This window comes from Aptenodytes forsteri, unplaced genomic scaffold (genome assembly GCF_000699145.1).
Source record: "Aptenodytes forsteri isolate BGI_AS27 unplaced genomic scaffold, ASM69914v1 Scaffold90, whole genome shotgun sequence".
NCBI classification, from domain to species: Eukaryota; Metazoa; Chordata; class Aves; order Sphenisciformes; family Spheniscidae; genus Aptenodytes; species Aptenodytes forsteri.
Window position 1 is genome coordinate 229,723 of NW_008793941.1, and position 6,209 is coordinate 235,931.

The window sequence follows — 6,209 nt, forward strand, 5'->3', positions numbered from 1 at the left end:
CGGGCTCCTGCACTGTTGTGCCTCAGCCCCATGCTTGAGAAACTACCACATCGCTCTTCCACAGTGCGTAGTGAAATTTATTTTTGACTCTAAGGTGGTGTTTCCAGCTGTGTGGGCAAGGATAGGAAACTACGGGGGGAGGAGGGAATAGGCTCGGGCATGGGCTGTGGTCTGTCTGCTTGGCGCACTGAACCTGCCCTGTGAGCGCAGGGAGGGCCGCGCTGGCGTCTCCAGCTCCATGTTTCGAGTACTGAGGGCTTTGGTACGGTAACGGCAGGCTTTGCACGCCAGGGTGTTCTTCAGCTGCAGGTTTCTGGAGCAAGTCATTATGGGACACGTACTTTCAGCTTAAAAACAAAAAACATTCCTGCTACTTGCTGTGAGAAAGACTGAAAATAAGAGCCGGGCATATCCTGTTGGCTCGAAAATAAAGCCAAATGCCACATGATTACTTCAAGTACTCTGTTTTTTAAGTCAGTTACATGTTTTGGAAGACTTGCTTATGACTTTTAAACCCTTCAAAGTAGAAATATTTTGTTTCTAGAGTGAGCGTTATACTCAGGAAACACAGCTGAAGAGGGAGAGGAGGGTACTTGCGTTTGACCACACCGCACATCATGAGACACTCAAGATCAGGAACTGTGGCCAAGCCTCTGGTAATTAGCTAAATCATATTTATTGTGCAGCCCCAGACCATGCCAGTGTCCAAAAATGATGTAATAGTATTTGCATAACAAATATGGAACCAGCCAACACAGGAATGATAGTTATTTTTGTAGATAGCTGTAAAAGTTTTAATTCAACTGTTCCATGTAAAAAAGCACTTAAGTTACAAGTTTTCTTTAATAAAGCATGCAAAAAAATTAAGTGTGAAAAAGAAGGTATCAAAATTATTGATGGAAAATACTTTTACTCAAGCCTGGTGGTATTTTAAAGTAGCGTCCCTCTCATTTCATGTCTTGCAAAACTCCTCGCCCTACTAAATGTGTGCGCTGCCTCATTATTTCACTTCTCTCTCTTTGCAGGGAAGCGGCCACGCTTTCTTCTTCCTTAGACCAAGATATTAACTCTCAAGTGGTCGGTTAAGGTATAAGAACTATGTCAGGGTTTTCACTTTTAATTTCCTTGAGCTGCTGAACAGTTCGTAATTAGGACCACCTCAAAAGGTCCAGCGTTCCCATGTGTTGAATGTTTTCAGTTTTACTCAAAGTTAACATTTCACGCTTAACGCCGTATAGGCAAAATGATTCAGTTTAACGTGTCTGCTACAAACTAGTCATATTTCAGTCTGAACATCCTCTGTTCCTAAGGATGTTTATACCCCATTGTCATGTTACTCTCCTACACAGCCCATCGGTCCCCAGCTTGTTAATTATTATAAAATAGTATCCTTATTATAAAGCTTTGTCTGCAGTCTTGAATTTTTATAAACTTAGGGTCTGCAGTCTTGAATCTTTATAAACTTAGGCTCCTGGTCTGTGTCTTTAGTCAAATGACTCATTCCTTTCCAGTCTATGATATTTTTAAGTTACAGATTGATAAATTGTCATTACAGATTTGTAAACTCGGGATAGGACAAAATGTGGTCATGTATTTATGAATTACTAGGTATTTTTGCTAACAGCTAGAAGCTCTGTCAGTAGGAAATGGTAGAAGAGGGAAAAAGTCTGTTGTGAACTTGTTGATCGTGGTGTGCATAGGTATTTGATCATTAAAAAGGCAAGTATTTTATCCTAAGAAATAAGTAGAGGTATTTCCAGGAGTACAGGGTCACGTGAATGACCTGTGCAAGGCTCTGGAGAGATGTTACCTGGGGTGCAGAACACAAGTTTTGTCTCTAATCTTTAAGGTGGGTGATCTAAAGCAGGGATAATGCAGAGGAGGGTCATGATGAAGACAGTGGCATTTTTTTATAGGCTGGCAAACCCAGGCTCTTTTGATTTCGGCCCTTGAAATAAAAGCAGAGAGAAGATGTGATTGAGTGTCTGATGGTAAATGTGAGGGAAAGTGACGGCTTAAATTAGAACAAATCTGGCAGTAAGAGAAAATGGCCGTGAGTAATCCTGGGATGGAAAACAGAAAGGGGATTCTGATCATCACACAGTAGATTCCAGGGCTTCCTTAAAGTTCGTAGGAGCAAGAAACCTTCCTAATTATTAAATGGTTGTGGAAGGGGAAGACAGATTGTCTGGCGCAGCAGAGAATTGGGCTTGATTATCTCAGGTACCTTTTTTTAATCATTTTATTTCCAGAATCTTTTTCCAAGTGCTGGAAGGGGAAGACAGATTGTCTGGTGCAGCAGAGAATTGGGCTTGATTATCCCAGGTACCTTTTTTTAACCATTTTATTTCCAGAATCTTTTTCCAAGTGATGGAAAAGCATCAGATTAAGAAGCAGTCGTTGACACAACACAGAAAGTAAGTAGGAGAATCATGTTTCTATGTTGCCTTGTTATCACACACCTGAGTTATGGTAATTCGCGCTCGCTGTCTTTGGTTTTATGTCCAAGTGACCAGGTCAGATCACAACTTCATTTGCCACTTCATTAACTTACAGATTCTCAAGTCGCATGAGTGTTACTACTGATTTCTGGACCCCTTTGTGGAAAACGTGTAGTAAAGGAACAAAAATGCATTAAGCCTCCATTAGTCTTCTTACCCCCAAAACATGCATTTCTCAGTTTTTAAAATATAGCTGAGTTGCAGGGCCAAAAAAACCCAACCCAAACCAAAAGCGCAATGGGATGGAATAAATATAAAACTGTAACAAACAGATGCAGCGATAACCCCAAGGGTCCAGAAGCGCACCTGCCCTAGTCGTGCTGAAGATCATCAGCGAGCCTTCCATCTACAGCATCTCGGGTTTGTTGTTTTCCTTTTTCCCTCTGGCTCATCAGAGTTCAAAGCTGCGAAGACGAACTCTGTGTTGATGTCAAAGCACGCCAGGTACAGACTGTTCTGCACCGGTATTCTGTGCTGATCGGAGACCTGGGCCAGCTATTGTCTGTTTAGGCCTTTTCTTGGTAAATAGCTCTGGGTTTCGGCTGAAGCGAAACGCCATGACTAGTGCTTAGCTTGCACGTGGAAGTCAAGACTGCTTTGGCCTGGCACAGCTCACGCTTCCTCGAGAATCGTAGGAGGGTTTGGGTCGGGAGGGACCCGTAAAGGTCGTCTGGTGCCAGCCCCTGCCGTGGGCAGGGACGTCCTGCACTAGGTCAGGTTGCTCAAAGCCCGGTCCGAGCCCTGTGTAGAGGGAGCCTCCTTTCAGACTTCTGCCCCAAATGTACAAAAATTATCATTTAACAACCCCCCAAGTACTATGAGCGAAATCAATCTTTGCTTTAATTTATTAAACAATTTTGTAGCTTGACTTTTCTTTTACATAGCAATGCCATTTTGTTAAGAAAAATGGCTAACAAGTTTTATTTTACTCGTCTCAGTCATTTAACTTTAATGTACAGTCCGAGGAGTGCGATCTGTTAGCAAATAATGCAAAGAAAGCAGCATTTGTTTAACAGTTGGGGCTGCCTTACCGTGTTTACGTGATGTGTAAACAGAGCCAGGACAAACTGCACACAAAGGAAGCTGAGTATGTAGAAAAGAAGCTGCTCTCGTGTGTGTGGGCATCGCAGCGCGCAATTGCCACACCAGTTCTAATAAAGGCTTAGACTGCTTGGCTCTGCAGTGTCAAATAAAATGAGTCAGAAGCCTGCCAACGCAAAATAGCTCTGTGTCGCCCTGCTAAACTCTCCGTATGAATAGCTATTGTCCCTTGAGTGACCTAACCCAAGTCATCACAAATGGCTTTCCCCCGCTATTTTGGGTCTTGGCGCTTGCTGCAGGCTTTAAAGACGAAGGGCTCCCTAAAATGCGAAGTCGTTTTTTTTTTTTTTTTGACTGGTGTGGAGGAAAGGGTTGTCTTACTAGGTATTTTTGCTAACAGCTAGAAGCTCTGTCAGTAGGAAATGGTAGAAGAGGGAAAAAGTCTGTTGTGAACTTGTTGATCGTGGTGTGCATAGGTATTTGATCATTAAAAAGGCAAGTATTTTATCCTAAGAAATAAGTAGAGGTATTTCCAGGAGTACAGGGTCACGTGAATGACCTGTGCAAGGCTCTGGAGAGATGTTACCTGGGGTGCAGAACACAAGTTTTGTCTCTAATCTTTAAGGTGGGTGATCTAAAGCAGGGATAATGCAGAGGAGGGTCATGATGAAGACAGTGGCATTTTTTTATAGGCTGGCAAACCCAGGCTCTTTTGATTTCGGCCCTTGAAATAAAAGCAGAGAGAAGATGTGATTGAGTGTCTGATGGTAAATGTGAGGGAAAGTGACGGCTTAAATTAGAACAAATCTGGCAGTAAGAGAAAATGGCCGTGAGTAATCCTGGGATGGAAAACAGAAAGGGGATTCTGATCATCACACAGTAGATTCCAGGGCTTCCTTAAAGTTCGTAGGAGCAAGAAACCTTCCTAATTATTAAATGGTTCTGGAAGGGGAAGACAGATTGTCTGGTGCAGCAGAGAATTGGGCTTGATTATCCCAGGTACCTTTTTTTAACCATTTTATTTCCAGAATCTTTTTCCAAGTGATGGAAAAGCATCAGATTAAGAAGCAGTCGTTGACACAACACAGAAAGTAAGTAGGAGAATCATGTTTCTATGTTGCCTTGTTATCACACACCTGAGTTATGGTAATTCGCGCTCGCTGTCTTTGGTTTTATGTCCAAGTGACCAGGTCAGATCACAACTTCATTTGCCACTTCATTAACTTACAGATTCTCAAGGCGCATGAGTGTTACTACTGATTTCTGGACCCCTTTGTGGAAAACGTGTAGTAAAGGAACAAAAATGCATTAAGCCTCCATTAGTCTTCTTACCCCCAAAACATGCATTTCTCAGTTTTTAAAATATAGCTGAGTTGCAGGGCCAAAAAAACCCAACCCAAACCAAAAGCGCAATGGGATGGAATAAATATAAAACTGTAACAAACAGATGCAGCGATAACCCCAAGGGTCCAGAAGCGCACCTGCCCTAGTCGTGCTGAAGATCATCAGCGAGCCTTCCATCTACAGCATCTCGGGTTTGTTGTTTTCCTTTTTCCCTCTGGCTCATCAGAGTTCAAAGCTGCGAAGACGAACTCTGTGTTGATGTCAAAGCACGCCAGGTACAGACTGTTCTGCACCGGTATTCTGTGCTGATCGGAGACCTGGGCCAGCTATTGTCTGTTTAGGCCTTTTCTTGGTAAATAGCTCTGGGTTTCGGCTGAAGCGAAACGCCATGACTAGTGCTTAGCTTGCACGTGGAAGTCAAGACTGCTTTGGCCTGGCACAGCTCACGCTTCCTCGAGAATCGTAGGAGGGTTTGGGTCGGGAGGGACCCGTAAAGGTCGTCTGGTGCCAGCCCCTGCCGTGGGCAGGGACGTCCTGCACTAGGTCAGGTTGCTCAAAGCCCGGTCCGAGCCCTGTGTAGAGGGAGCCTCCTTTCAGACTTCTGCCCCAAATGTACAAAAATTATCATTTAACAACCCCCCAAGTACTATGAGCGAAATCAATCTTTGCTTTAATTTATTAAACAATTTTGTAGCTTGACTTTTCTTTTACATAGCAATGCCATTTTGTTAAGAAAAATGGCTAACAAGTTTTATTTTACTCGTCTCAGTCATTTAACTTTAATGTACAGTCCGAGGAGTGCGATCTGTTAGCAAATAATGCAAAGAAAGCAGCATTTGTTTAACAGTTGGGGCTGCCTTACCGTGTTTACGTGATGTGTAAACAGAGCCAGGACAAACTGCACACAAAGGAAGCTGAGTATGTAGAAAAGAAGCTGCTCTCGTGTGTGTGGGCATCGCAGCGCGCAATTGCCACACCAGTTCTAATAAAGGCTTAGACTGCTTGGCTCTGCAGTGTCAAATAAAATGAGTCAGAAGCCTGCCAACGCAAAATAGCTCTGTGTCGCCCTGCTAAACTCTCCGTATGAATAGCTATTGTCCCTTGAGTGACCTAACCCAAGTCATCACAAATGGCTTTCCCCCGCTATTTTGGGTCTTGGCGCTTGCTGCAGGCTTTAAAGACGAAGGGCTCCCTAAAATGCGAAGTCGTTTTTTTTTTTTTTTTTTGACTGGCTGTCCATAATGCATTGCGGATCCCTTTGCCTTGCTGGCGACCCTTTCGCAGCAGGGGCTGGGAAACGGCTTCCCGCCCGGGAGCGCTGGG